At 40.2% G+C, this 14,564-nt stretch overlaps 1 long non-coding RNA gene and 1 pseudogene across 1 annotated transcript in view; one reads left to right on the top strand and one right to left on the bottom strand.

Annotated features, from left to right (window-relative positions):
• LOC102899776 overlaps positions 1-14,564 on the top strand; it is a 110,640-nt gene that overhangs the window by 59,340 nt on the left and 36,736 nt on the right. Inside the window, exons 4-6 of the long non-coding RNA XR_006594466.1 lie at positions 873-897; positions 986-1,058; positions 11,549-11,647. This is a non-coding gene — a long non-coding RNA (uncharacterized LOC102899776). The remainder of the gene's footprint in view (positions 1-872; positions 898-985; positions 1,059-11,548; positions 11,648-14,564) is intronic.
• On the bottom strand, positions 13,565-13,963 carry LOC101085614 (annotated as a pseudogene).

The raw sequence follows: 14,564 nt of genomic DNA, 5'->3' as shown, positions 1-14,564 counted from the left end.
TTTTCCATGCGTGGACTTACAAATTACTAAGAGAATATTTTATTCCATTAGGCTGAGAAGTCTTAGTAACAACTTGAAGACATGCTGTGAGGAGACTTAACTCAGAATGAAACTTAACAGAAGACCTTGGGGGAGGGGAAGGGGAAAAAAAAAGTTACAGAGAGGGAAGGAGGCAAACCTTGAGAGACTCTTAAAAACTGAGAATAAACTGAAGGTTGATGGGGGAGTGGGAGGGGGAAGTGGGTGATGGGCTTTGAGGAGGGCATCTGTTGGGATGAGCACTGGGTGTTGTATGGAAACCAATTTGACAATAAATTTCATATTAAAAAAAAAAAGAATGAATCTTTTTTTCATTTCAAGAAAGGGAATCTTTTTTTTTCTTTTTTCGTAAGAAGAGAATGTAGGAGAAAAGGTCATGACCATGTCAACTACAATTTATTCTCTGACAAAAGGAGGAATCCAAAGAAGGCATATGACAAAGGTGGGACAGTGCTCATAAATTCCTAGAGAGAGCTCAAAGCATCCTGTTTGCTGCAGTGTTTCAAAGAGAGCTAACCTGTTTTGGTGGGAGAGTTTAAAGGGGGAAAGGAAAATAACAGAGAGCACAGGGAGAAATAAATAGAGTCAGAAAGAGAAAATCGAAGCAGGTGGTGGATGTGGGTGAGCCAGTACCTCCAATGCCCACGAACCCTTGTTCCTTTCTCCACCCAGAGCGGCCAAGCACCGAGCTCTGGTTTCTGCCCTTGCAGACAGTTGCTCCTTCACCTGGGCCCGCATGATTTATTCCATTTGTTCTCGTGCTTATGCTGTTTGGATTTGCTGACCAGTCTTGGATTCCTGTGTTTCTTTTGGCCTTTCTTCTGCCTACCTAGGAAAGCAAGATTAAAGCTCTTACCAGTGAGTATCTGGATAAAAGACACCTGAAGGAGAGGAGACATCCTGAATGGCCAGGGGAGCATCATGTGTCCATCTCTTTTCCTTTCAGAACAAGTCTCCTGACATCTACCTCAAACCAAATGAGCCCCAGGCAGTGACTCTGACCCCTCCTAGAAAACAAGGTAGCAATCTTGGTTGCAAACCTAGAATGTAACTTCTGTCACTAGTTTTAGCATTTGGTATCACATGTTCTGTCAATATTTACCCATCTGTATTTTTCTTACTGCTGTTTAAAAGAGACTGTTGAAAGGTTTTTTTGAATAGTCAGTCCTTCTTTATACTATAGTTTCACTTAAATGGCACCTTTGAAGTGGTTTTTCTATGTGGATTCCAACAAAATTAAGACAACAAATAAAGTACTTCCTTTTCATTTTTTGATAGATGGGGGAAAAAAGATATTTTTGCTTTTCCATAGAAAGTAAAATAGAAATTTAACCCCTTAAGCCTTTTGCAGAATAACTAAATTACGTTCTAAGCTTTACCACAGGTTTCATAGTCTCTAAGGATACATAGAATATAATCTTTATTCTGGGGTTGATTATTTCTTAATTTAAGGAATGATTAAACCTGCTTTATAGTCTACAACCCTTGCCATTCTCCTCCTTTTCTATAATCCACCCCCCCCACAATAATTTTGTTTCTATATGTTACGAGGTAGTATTTTGCTTAAAAGGTGACTGAAAGTACATAAGACAGTATTAGGTATTGTTTATTCTAGTCACAGGGAACATTGTTATGTTATTCTTTATGCTCTTCTAAAAATTTCAAGGATTTCAAAAGAATTTTTACTGAAATCCTTTTTATTTTGACATAATTTCCAATTTACCAAAATAATGCAAGAATAGTACAAAGAATTCCTACATACCCTTTGTTCATATTCTCAAAAATTAACATTTATCACACTCCCTTTACAATTCAGTCTTTTTACATGTACATGCTGTTTGTTTTTTTCCTGAACCATTTGAGAGTAACTTGCACATATGATATCATTTTACCCTTAAATACTTCAAAGACATTTCTTACCTAACAGTACAATTTTCACTATCAGAAAATTGATATATTAGCATTGTATTGATACAACACTAGTTGCTAATCAATAGACTGTATTCAAGTTTTCTCCATCTGTCTCAATAATGTCCTTTGTAGGGAAAGGACTCAAGTATGATACCTGAATGCGTTTAGTGGTCAGGTCTCCTCACAGTCTGCTTTAATCTGGAAGCCTTTTTGTCTGTCCTTACCTGTCATGACCTGGACATTTTTCATAAGTATAGCTCAGCTGTTTTTGTTCAATGATCTTAAACTTAGGTTCTCAAATTTTTTGTTTTAAGATTTTAGGGGAAACATCCTTCCTGTTTCTCAGACTAACTTAAAACTGCATCTAATATTGCATTCATTTCCCTTCCACAGACCTAATTCTCCTCTATATCCTATATCTGTAAAAAGGGGTCATCGTTTTACCAGCTTTTTAATCCAGAAACCTAAGCATTGCCCTCCTCCTTCTCATTCAGCTTCCCTGACAGAAGTGCTATAAAGAGATTTTTGTAGTTCTGCTCTCTTCTCCCCTCACCACTACCCCTGAGTTCCAGCCCTCCTGTCTTCTCACTTCCAGTAGCCTCCAGCTGGCCTCTACTGTGTCCACCTTTCCACATCTTCCCCTCCCCATGATTAGTCCTTCCTCCCTAACACTCCCAAAGCAATGCTTTACATCTAAACCAGGAATCAGTGGTTGAGCATCCAACTCTTGATTTCGGCTCAGGTCATGATCTCATAGTTGGTAAGTTAGAGTGCTGAGTCAGGCTCTGCACTGACAGCAGGGAGCCTGCTTGAGATTCTCTCTCTCTCTCTCTCTCTCTCTCTCTCTCTCTCTCTCTCTCTCTCATATTCGCTTTCTCCAAATAAATAAATAAAATTTTAAAGAAACATAAATTTTTCAGTGTTTCCCTATTAGTAAAGATACTTAAAGGATTACACAGAGTTTGTGGGAGAAATTACAAATGCCTTTTTAGTGCACCAGAGCCTGCCTCTCTGTCTTTAATGCCCAGCTCTCCCTCTGTACCTCCCAAGCTGCAGTCATATTGAACTACTTGGAAACTCCCAAACAACTGTGCTGGTTTATGCCTTAGAGCCTTCACATATATCACTCCCTTAGCCTTAAATATGTTGCTCCCTCCCCAACTACACATTCTTTTTTTTTAATTTTTTTTTAATGTTTATTTATTTTCTGACAGAGAGAGAGAGAGAAAGACAGAGAGTGCAAGCTGGGGAGGGGCAGAGAGAGAGGGAGACAGAATCCGAAGCAGGCTCCAGACTCTGAGCTGTCAGCACAGAGCCCAATGCGGGGTTCAGACTCATGAACCGTGAGATCATGACCTGAGCCAAAGTCGGACGCTTAACCAACTGAGCCACGCGGACACCCCCCTTTTTTTTTAATTTTTTTTCCCACGCATTCTTTTTTACTCAACTGATTGCTATTCTTCCATTAAGACTCAGCTCAAGTAGCACCTCTTCTGACAAGACTTTCCTACCCTCATCCCCCACCTCCAACAATGAGATTTTGTTCTTTTTACTATGAACTCTGAAAAGGAAAAACCTTTGCACCAATCCTAACAGCCAGAGAACACTTTCTGGTAAACTAAGCCATTCCTGAACCAAACTAACAGTCCAGAAGACAGAACTCAATGCTCCACCCTAAAGAGCAAAAAGGGCTCTTTTAGTTTATTCTCCCTGTTCGGTCCTGCCATAGTTAGCTTCGTCTCTGACTACTCCAAGGTGTTTACTTGTTTGACTGATTGAGTGAGGTTTCTTATGATGTTGTTACTACACTTACAAACAGAGGCTTTTCCTTCTGGGAATGGATTCCTGGCTGTCTGTTAAAAATTACATCAGTGCTAATATATATGTAAATCACAGAAGTTGGCATTGTAAGAATAGTGAGTGGTAGCAGTGTTACTGCAGCAAAGGTTAATTCGACAGGAGAAAAGTTCCATGTGGTTATTATTGTCAGTATGTTCTGTAAAGTATGATAGTTGATACATCTGGTTTATGGGCCTCTGACTAGGCTTTCTCTGCTCCAGGTCATTTTGTGCCTAGCAGAATGCATGGAACTCAACCAATATTTGTGAAATAAATAGTAGCTTTGTCAACCCTAGGTATAATCAGGCCTATAAATACATGGAGAAACTATTATTCAAGTTATCTGCTTTGAATAAAAGTCTTAGCATTTAGCACTGTAGGTGTTAAAACTAATTTTGATTTGCTTCCACCCAGGTCTCTGAGACTGTGGTCAGAGCCTTGCCCTGAATCATGCTGTAGCTCATATTTTCTATAAACTGACTCCAGCCTGTGTTTAGTTTCTAATTTCCACTCCTGTAAACTACAGTTTTTTCAAATCTGCCTTCACATGAAAATCATCTGAAATGCTTTGAAAAATAATGAAGGCTGGGACCCACCTCCAGAGGTTCATATTTAACTCTCCCAACACTGGAATGTTTGAAATTGGGCATTTGAATGTAAAGTGCCAGGTAAAAATCCTTGCTGGAAAAGAATGTATTTTATTTCTGTCTAGTGTCTGAACAAATTTTCTTTTCAATTTCACTTTTGTATATGTTTTATTTATTGTTTTCAGAATTTGCATGGGGCTGCCATGCTACTTATGAGTTGCATAATCATCTTTATATGACTATAAATGTTACTATATTTCGCCTGTCGTTTCTTCAGAGAATAGCAGCGTAAAGACACTGGAAGGATTTAGTCATTTGAATTCCCACATAGGATTCCTGGGAAATCATCAATATAACTGATGACACTGAAGTTATCAATGCATAAATAAAGACTCGTCCTAAACTGCTACATTGTTTTGAGTGATGGAATGAAAGCTACTAATGGCATTTTCTGTTAGTTCCAGGAAAACTGAAACAGCTAGGAACTCTAGTAGCTGAGAGGATAGAAAGTCTTTAACTGATGAATGATTGTTGAGTCGTCTGCTTCTTTAAGTGGCAACATGTCCAATCTTTCATGAAAAAAATATGGCTTTCATTGATACAACAATAAATTAAAACCATTAAGCATTATTCACAGCCATCATCTTGCATAGCAATTGCAAGCAAAGATAATTAAGTAACTGGCTGTTGCACTAATGTAAGGTTTAGGTGTCAATTTAAAACTTGAAATAAAAAAAAATACTCTTTATTAAATGTTGTTTTTCCACATTATGGTTGCTATTTGGCTTCTAAAATGATAGTCTAGGGGCACCTGGGTAGCTCATTTGGTTAAGCATCTGACTCCTTGATTTTGGCTCAGGTCATGATCTCACTGTCCTGGGATCGAGCCCCAGGATGGGGGTCCATGCTGAGCATGGAGCCTGCTTAGGATTCTCTCTCCCTCTCCCTCTCCCTCTCCCTCCGCCCCTGCCCCTTTCCTGCTTGCATGTTTTTTTTCTTTCTCTCTCTCTGCCTCTCTCTCTCTCTCGAAAAGAAAAGAAAAGAAAAGAAAAGAAAAGAAAAGAAAGGTCAAAATTCAGTCCATTTTGGTTGGGCATATAAAAAAAAGAAAGGCTAAGCAAATTGAATTATGGTTATCTAGATTTAAAAAAAATTCTATTATAATTAAGATACAGTGTTATATTAGTTTTGGGTGTACAATATATTTATTCAACTTTTCTAAACATTACTTTGTGCTCATCACAGTAAGTGTACACCCCCACCACCTGTTACACCCATTCCCCCCACCCACTTCCCCTATAGCAACCACCAATTTGTTCTCTGAGAGTCTGTCTCTTTTTACCTTTGTTTGTTTTGTTTCTTAAATTGCACATATGAGCGAAATGATGGTGTTTGTCTTTCTCTGACTGACATTTCACTTACCATTATACCTTCTAGGTGTTGTTGCAAATGGCAAGATGATTTTTAAAAGTTCTAGAAATTCAGCCCCGCTGATTATAAAATCTCACGATGTTAAGCCCCTCTGGTTTTCAAAGCCAAATGTTGTGGGGATTTGTCTTCCCAATACAGGTCCCCTGTGCCTGGGGTGCCTATGTATCTACTCTTCTCCCTTCTCTGTGCTTGTGGTGGCCCTCCCTCTCCTAACAATCTTGAGGTCAGCTTGATTCCAACCACTTGTCCATTCTTCCTGTGGTTTTTGATGTGGCCTCTTCTCTATGTTGAGCTGTGGAAAGTCTGTTCTGCCAGTTTCCAGGTCGTTCTCTGGGTTTTTACATTGATGTGGGTATTATCTAGGTGTATCTGTAGGACGAGGTGAGTTGGGGAACCTCCTCCTCCACCATCTTCCCCCTAGCAATCTAGATTTTTAAAACTTTGACACCAGATTAATATATTAAAAAGTCAAATTAGGGTTATGAAGACGTTTTTAAAGTGACTCAAGCCCTGTACTTTGCAGGGAGAAGAGTGGGCGAGAGTGTTCAGAATAATGTATAATGGACCAAATTCAAGTCCCTTGTTCTAAAACATTAATTAAGAAAAAACCATTTTGGATATCAACTAACTCTTACAGAATATTATCAACATTTAAGTGTAAATGAGTTAGAAACATGTGCGCTCTGTTTTCCTTAAAATGCAATTTTTAAAAGGCTGGTAAAAGTACAGAAGAGAACAAAGGAGCAGCCGGTCTCCAAGTGCCACCTGTACCCACACAAGAGCTGGCCCTGATTCTGCTTCTCAGATGGGCCCAAGCTTCTTGGCTAATGTTCTAGTGGAAGGACTGTTCCTATATATTCATCTCCAGTAGAAGGGTAAAGTACTAATCAGCTTGATCAGTGGTTGTAATACATGCACTATAGTGGTCCTCACTTAGCCATGGTTTTGGTTTTGTTTTCTGAGGTTTCAGTTACCCAAAGTCAGCCTCAGTCTTCTGACATTAGTAGCAGTAGCCTAACACTATGACACAGTGCCTAAGTCATTTACCTCATTTCCTCTTATCACGTGGGCATTTTGTCACATCCCATCATGACAAGAAGGGTGAGTACAGCATAGCAATATATTTTGAGAGAGGGTGACCACATTCATATAACTTTTATTACAGTTTATTATAATTGTTCTATTTTACTATTGGTTGTTGTTCATCCCTTGCTGTGTCTAATTTATAAATTAAACTTTATTATAACTGTCGATGTAATGGAAGAAACATAGTATATATAGGTTCAGTACTAGCTTTGCCTTCAGGCATCCACTGGAGGCCTTAGAAGTGTCCTCATGGATGGGGGGGGGGGTACTATATTTACAGAAAACAACGTGAATGTCTTAAATGTGTCCTGTCTCACATTGGAACATAATGACCACAAACACAGTAAAAAAGCTGCCTCAGAAGTTATATGACCCACTTGACAATATGCTTGCTTGTCACCTAGTTATCTTGTGGGAACTTCCTTGCCAGTAATCTTTCCTCGTTGGCTCTGACTTTATGGTTGAGAGATATCAGACAATTCAGTACTAGGACTTCAATTTTTTTGATCAATATTCATTTCTGAGAAGACTTGCTATTTCTGTGGCTCTGCTTGCTCATTCGCTTTTATTTAAGTAATCGAATATCCCCTTTGCAATAATCTATAAAATGCATAATGCCTCCTGGGCATATGTGATTTTTCTTTTAAGAGTAGCATAGTCGCACTTAGGTGTCTCTGCGCTGCTTCTGTTGTCTGGCTGAGCAAGAGATTGTCATGACTCCTACTGAGAGTTTCTGCTGGCGAGTGCCACACTTTTTCTTCTTCCATAATCAGAGAGCATCTGATTGTTTAAAACCAGAGGTAATACAAGTTAATGGGTCTGGAGAGCGCCATGGGATGTCTTGGAGGGCTCCTCTGAAGTGTTGGGTTTGCGTAAGGATTAAATATTGAGACATGGCTTGAATACTGATTTAGGAGATTTGGAAGAGAAATTGGAAAGAAAAAAAAAAGTCAGTTTCCATCAGCCAGTATGTTCATTCATCCTGTATCAGGCATGAGAGAAGAGTGAAGGCTGTCAGCTCCATTAAATGGTCTCATTTGTTTGAGAGAAGTGGGTATAGTTGTGACAACTCAAATGAAGGTGATTTTGTTGAAATTGTTACACAGTTGTAGGCAAAGCAGACTTGCTGCCATTCAAAGCAAAGGACACTGGGCAAACCACTGCAGTGGAGGTGGGTTCAAATGCTCACAAAAGAGGAGATACTCCATTTTCTACCTCTAGCATCTATAAAATGGGACAGGTTGCATTTTGATCAAGAGTTTGAAAAATCTGCTTATTTCAAAATAGGGTGTTATTTTGGGCATCTGAGGAGAAAGGTTTAAACCTAAGATTTTGTAGCAAATTTTACATGTGTTGGCCAAGTAGGAAAGGACTCGTGCTAGGTATATCCTTAGCCATTCACATTCGTCACCATAAAATATAGCCTCACTAGCACAGATGGAAAGAATGGCTCAGTTTTTCACAAAACTTTTAGGAGATACTGTGTGTGTGTGTGTGTGTGTGTGTGTGTGTGTGTGTGTGTCTGTGTTTAATGTTTATTTATTTATTTTTGAGAGAGAAAGAGAGAGAGAGAGATGTGGGATGATGGGGGAAAGTGCATGAGCATGGGTGGGAGGGGTGAAGGCGGGGGGGGGTGTGGAATGGGGAGTGGGGGGTGGGGGGAGGAGCAGAGAGAGAGGAAGACAAGAGAATACCAAGCAGGCTTCACAGTGTCAGCGCAGAGCCCAATGTGGGGCTCAGACTCAGGAACCTGAAATCATGACCTGGGCCCAAATCAAGAGTTCGATGCTCAACCAACTGAGCCACCCAGGTGCCCGGATACTGTGTGCTTTGTATGGAGTATTTTAGGATCTTAATCTGTTCAGATGAGAAGGAATGGATACTATTGTATCATAAACACTTAAAAAAAATAGATGACCACCACCTAAAGGATTGCCAGTTTTTTCACCACTCTGATTTTAAAAAAGGAAGAAATAGAACTGTTTCATAAAAAAGGGTGTAGTATTTATCTTAGCCATTTTAAATATTGATGACAATATGTTTTCCAAATACTCTAACCACCTCCAGATGAAACACCCTGCAACATTGTGAATTTAGGGATGATATAAATTTGGTCACAGTGTGATCAGTGATTGGCCAGCCTAGCATTTCATTTAGCTAGCAAATTGTTACCCCCACAACCCATGCATCTGGAGTTTGATCTAGTGTATGATGGATTTTTACTTTGTGGTGAAAACTGTTTCAAAACCAATCAGTAACTCTTAGGACCCTACATATTCCTCATGTTCCTTCAAGTATACTTGGAAAGGAAGAAAGTATTATAGGCAGTGTCAGATTTAGAGACATTATGATTCAGAAGGAAGAATGGTAATGAGAGTTCTGAGACTGAACTCAACTTTCTCTGATGACCTTGTTTCCTTTCATAGATGGGCAGAAGGGATGAAAAGGACTAGCAATATTGGGGGTGGGTATGAAAACCTTAATTTTTCTAATTAAAGATAAATTTCTTCTTGAAAATTTGTGTCTTCCACATTAACTCATCTTGTTGGAGATGATGGTCAGTTTTACATAATTCCCTCCCCTTCCTCCTTTGCTTCTAACCAGATGGTGTGTAGGTACCAGAATACTTGTGAAACCTTGTGACCTCAGAGGGATAGTTGTCTGATCCACATGCTGACCTGGGATGGTCCCTGATGGCTCTGGGTGCTTCATTCCCTGTGGTCATTATGATATTCTAAAGCAATGGGTTCCATCTGTATTTGGGTCAAGTCAACAGCTGTTACTATTGATGTTTGTGGTCCCTGTCATAGCCTCTGGAAGTGACATCTACATGCCTCATCCCCACCTGGAGAACCCACAAGTCCATGTACTCTCTCAACAGTTTTAGCCCCTGGTGGGGGTGGTGATGGGGGTGGAGGGGAGGGTTCTGAACCTTTCCTTGGCTTGCATAAATCCTGGAGAACCAGGAGCAAATGCTCCCTTGAGATTCCCTACTGACATAAACACAGATAATTGCTGTCTCACCCCATGTCAATCAATGCAGATCACTTTGGTGCCAGTTGGGAAGAGAAGTGTAAGCCCTCTTTGCTCTCAGATCTCTCCACCTTTCCTTTCCTCCAACCTCCACCCCAGCTCCCAGTCAGGATTTCCACCTTGGAAGAGGGAAGGGTCAAAACACTATCAGAGGCACCACACTCACCTCATTTGTGTCTCCTTTCCTCATTCTCTCGTGCAACTAGACATTGTCTCTAAAAAGATCATAATGTACATCCTTTCTCCCCTATAGCTTATAGTAAATCTCTATGCTTTATGATTCTAGACCTTTAAGAGGAAGCTTTAGGAATTTAGAAAATCCTTTTCTTTCTCCAGTGCAAGGCTATTGTTACAGGAAGCCTATGCTTCCATGATTTTTGAAAAAAAATTTTTTTTCAACGTTTATTTATTTTTGGGACAGAGAGAGACAGAGCATGAATGGGGGAGGGGCAGAGAGAGAGGGAGACACAGAATTAGAAACAGGCTCCAGGCTCTGAGCCATCAGCCCAGAGCCTGACGCGGGGCTCGAACTCCCGGACCGCGAGATCGTGACCTGGCTGAAGTCGGACGCTTAACCGACTGCGCCACCCAGGCGCCCCGCTTCCATGATTTTTGTACCTAACTTTTAACAGTTTATTTTGAGACCTAAAGATGAATACTTTCTTCTTTGCTCTTGGCTGGTTCTGCTTATGCTCTGAAGTAATCGTGGCTTCATTCTTGTTGGGTAAAGGGTTAGACAATAACAATTATCAGAAGTAAAGATTATGTCAGATAATATTTCAAAATATCCTATTATGAAATTATTAACAACTTGCAATTATTCCCAAGTATAATTATATTCTTCTTCAGGGACAAGCATGATAGACAAGTTACAAGAAGTGAAGTAGGGGTGCCTGGGTGGCTCAGTCAGTTAAGCATCTGACTTTGACTCAGGTCATGATCTCATGGTTCATGAATTCGATTCCTGCATCGGACTCTGTTGTCAGCACAGAGCCCACTTCAGATCATCTGTCCTCCACTTTCTCTGCCTCTCCCTTGCACATGTTGTTTCTCTCAAAAATAAATAATGAAAACATTTTTAAAAAGAAAGTAGTATTCAGTGATAGAGTGAAATCATGCTATGAAACAAGTTTGAACAACATAGACTTTCTGCATTTTAATTCATATGGGCCTACGTGAAGAGAGGGACTAGGAAATAGGTTGGATTAATGTATAGCAGGCATCACATAACAAGTTATGATGTTGAATTTATATGTTGGCCAGGTTAGTTTACTAACATTACCCCTACTCTCTCAAGACCTTCTCTGGGATGCAAACATCTGGATTTGGTGACAGACAGCTGAGAGCAGTAAGATTGAGTTATTCACTAGGAATAACTCTGATTAATCTGCTTTAAGTAAGGACTAACTTCCAGGCAACCATCTATGCCATTACTAGAACCTGGAAGTTCCCATTTATATTCAGTGTCAAGGGTGAAAAGCGAAATTTACTTTGAAACAGCAAAACGTATTTTAGTCTCTCCCTTACTTTCAAAAGGTAAGCACTTCTAAGTAGCAACTTCACTTGTTTTCAAAAGTTTAAGAATATACTTATCTTGTCTATGTCCTCTGATTTCTTCACAGCGGAAGATTGTACCTTTATAATAAGACAGAGAGTCTTTAAGAGGAGTGGCCATGCAATACACATATTGTGTATCCCTGAGAATGCCTAACAAATATTGGGTATGTTCTAAATAAATTGGTATATTATACTCAATTAGTTGATTGATGTTCCATAACTTCATGGTAGATACAGAGAAATTGTTTAAATCATTTTGCATAATATATAGAATTTAGGATTTCCCTTGAACTTTGCAAATGGATGGGCATTACATTCGGAGAGAAAAGGAGGTTATAGTCAGTGGTAAGGCTACTGAGAGTGAATACAATGCATTATGAGAGCATGAACACATCCATAATAGAAGGAGAAGCCAAATGTTGGAATGCTCAAAAGCAAGCAACATAGGTACTGATGTGACATGATGGAAGCAGGTTAGGTCTATATTTTCCATTTTCCACCTACGTGGAAGATAAATTGGGACTTAACAGTACAAAAGAAACAAGATGCTTTCTGGCTTTAGGTACCAGCTCCCTTTAGATTAGAATTACTGAATTCTAATTTTTTTTTTTTCTGCTGGTGTTCTCTCCAATTCCCTGTGATGGACTCTAACAATGGCTGCATGTATTCTGCATTGTTGCCATGACATCGCCTGTCATTTCTGATGTAGATAATGTGGCTTAGTACCAAAGTCATAGTCATGTCTCCTGATTTTGTTATGCCTCTGATATCCATTACACTTAACTCCTCCCATTTCCTTTGCTACTCCCATCATATATTACACTCTGTTATTTGCTCCATGAAGCAGCAAGCTATTTCTTATCAGGGCTTTGCCAAAAATTATTATCACAGCCTATTACCCCCTTGGTTCCGACCATAAGTTATAGAGGGAGAGGAGGAAGCTAAGAAACAATCTGGATTTATATACACATAAACTGTTGTATTAGTTATCTATTGCTACATAATAAAGTATCCCAAAACTTAACAGCTTAAAACAGTATGCATTTATTATTTCATGGTTTCTGTCAGTTAAAAATTGAGGCTTAGCTGGGTCCTTTGGCCCAGAGTTCCTCATCAAGGTGCAATAAAGGTGTCAGCAAGGGCTGTGGTCTCATCTCAAGACTCAACTGGGGGAGGATCCATTTCCAGGCTCACTCACGTAGCTATTGGCAGGACTCCAATCTCTTGCCGAGACACTAGTTCCTTGTCACATTTGCCTGTCATAGGGCACTTCACAGCATGACAGCTGGCTTCTCTCAGAGCACCTGAGGGAGAGAGTGAGTGAGAGCCAGCAAGATGAGTCAAACTTTTTTTGTAAATAAATCTCTGAAGTGCCATCTCATTGTTTTACCATTTTAGTAATATTCTATTTGTTAGAAGCAAGTCAGCTGGTCTAGCCCACATTCAAGGGGAGAGAATTACACAAGAGCATGAATACCACAGAGGAAAGATCATTGGGGCCATGTTAGAAGCTGCCTACCACAACTGTGGAGAATTTTCCTACTTTTCTGGTGACCATACCCTTTTAAAATCTTGAGTTCCTTATGCAACTACCAGGCAAACTCAGACAAATATGAATTTGGATAGGCTCTCACTCTCAGACTCCTGTTTTACAGTCTCTTCAGAAAAGGAATCTGGCAGCAATATACAAGATGGATTAAGGGAGGCTTAATGTGGGCTGGGGAAGTAAACCAAGAGACTATCATAATAGTACCGATGAAAAGTAGTAAAAAGTCCAAACCAGGATGGTGGTAGGGAGCATAAAGGGAGATGCAAAAGAGACAAAAAAAAAAAAAAATGAAGAATCAAAAATACTTGCTTCCAAACTGAATACAGAAAATGGAAAGAAAGGAACAATGATGACTTGGATTCTCAGGTGGCTCCAGGCTTCTGCTGGCATTTATGAAAAATGGGAAAATTTGGAAAGAAGTGCAGGTTTGGGGGAAAATGGTCAAATTTGATAGGCTAACTTTGAGGGGTTTTTGTTTTTGTTTTGACTCGACTAAGTGGCTTTATTGGGGAAAGCCAGGATTACAACGGACTTAAGAGTTGGCATTGAGGCCCTTCTTCTTGCAAAAGTGGGCACAACACTGACAAAGCAACAGTTGTACTGCATCTGCCACTTGGCTCCGCCTGTCTGTCTTCTTTTTCTCCTGTTTCACCACCTTGGGAGTCTGCCTTCTTACTTTCCCAGGAGGGGCCAGTGAACCATGGACTTTACCTCCAAGCATACGCCTAGCTACTTCCAGGGTGCTCAGAGCCTCCTCTCCACACTGACTTAAGGTAGCCTCATCCTCTAGCACTGTGCCTGCTGGGAGTACAACTTGATCTTCTGGAGCGATGCCCTCCAGCAAGGCTACATGAGCCTAGATCTCGGCGACCATGTCCTGGCTGGTCACTTGAAGGGTGTGTAGCTCCTGGGCATGGACAGAGAGCTGCATGTCCATGACCAAACTGCCACCACCACAGCTGCTACTACGAAGATGGAGTCAAGAAAGAGGTTTGATTTATGAAGAACAGATATAACTTGCCTAGTTTTAGGTCCGTTGGTCTCAGGTACACAAAGACTTAGAAGAGTCCCATGACTTTATAGAAGCATAACATCTAGACAGCAGGGGAGAGTGACTGAAGCCAGGGACAGAGGTCAGGACAGAAGTTGTAGATTTATTTGCCATCAGTATGGAAACTTTGACAGAAGATAGAGTCAGAGGAAGGCTCCAAGTAGGAAGGTAGAAGACAGAAGGGCCTTCCAATAATACTCTACATTTGAAATCTTCCCTGGTAGCTAGGTAGCCTCTGCACTATGGTGGGGTGGAGCTGTGTGCCAGAATGCTTCTCTGTCCAGTCATACGCTTGCCTAACGAGTGGATTCTGCCTTGACATCAATACCACCAGCGCTGTGATCCCCGCATCTGCCACAGGGAAACAAAAGAAGATGAAGAGGAGTAAACATGCTTTATCTGAAAGAAAAACTATAGTCTGTTCTCCATAGAAAGCTTGTAGTCTTTGCAACAAAAGGAAATAAGAGAATAACCCTTAAAA

The sequence above is a fragment of the Felis catus genome, chromosome A2, assembly GCF_018350175.1.
Source record: "Felis catus isolate Fca126 chromosome A2, F.catus_Fca126_mat1.0, whole genome shotgun sequence".
Lineage (NCBI taxonomy): Eukaryota > Metazoa > Chordata > Mammalia > Carnivora > Felidae > Felis > Felis catus.
This window is presented reverse-complemented; position numbering and strand designations above follow the sequence as displayed.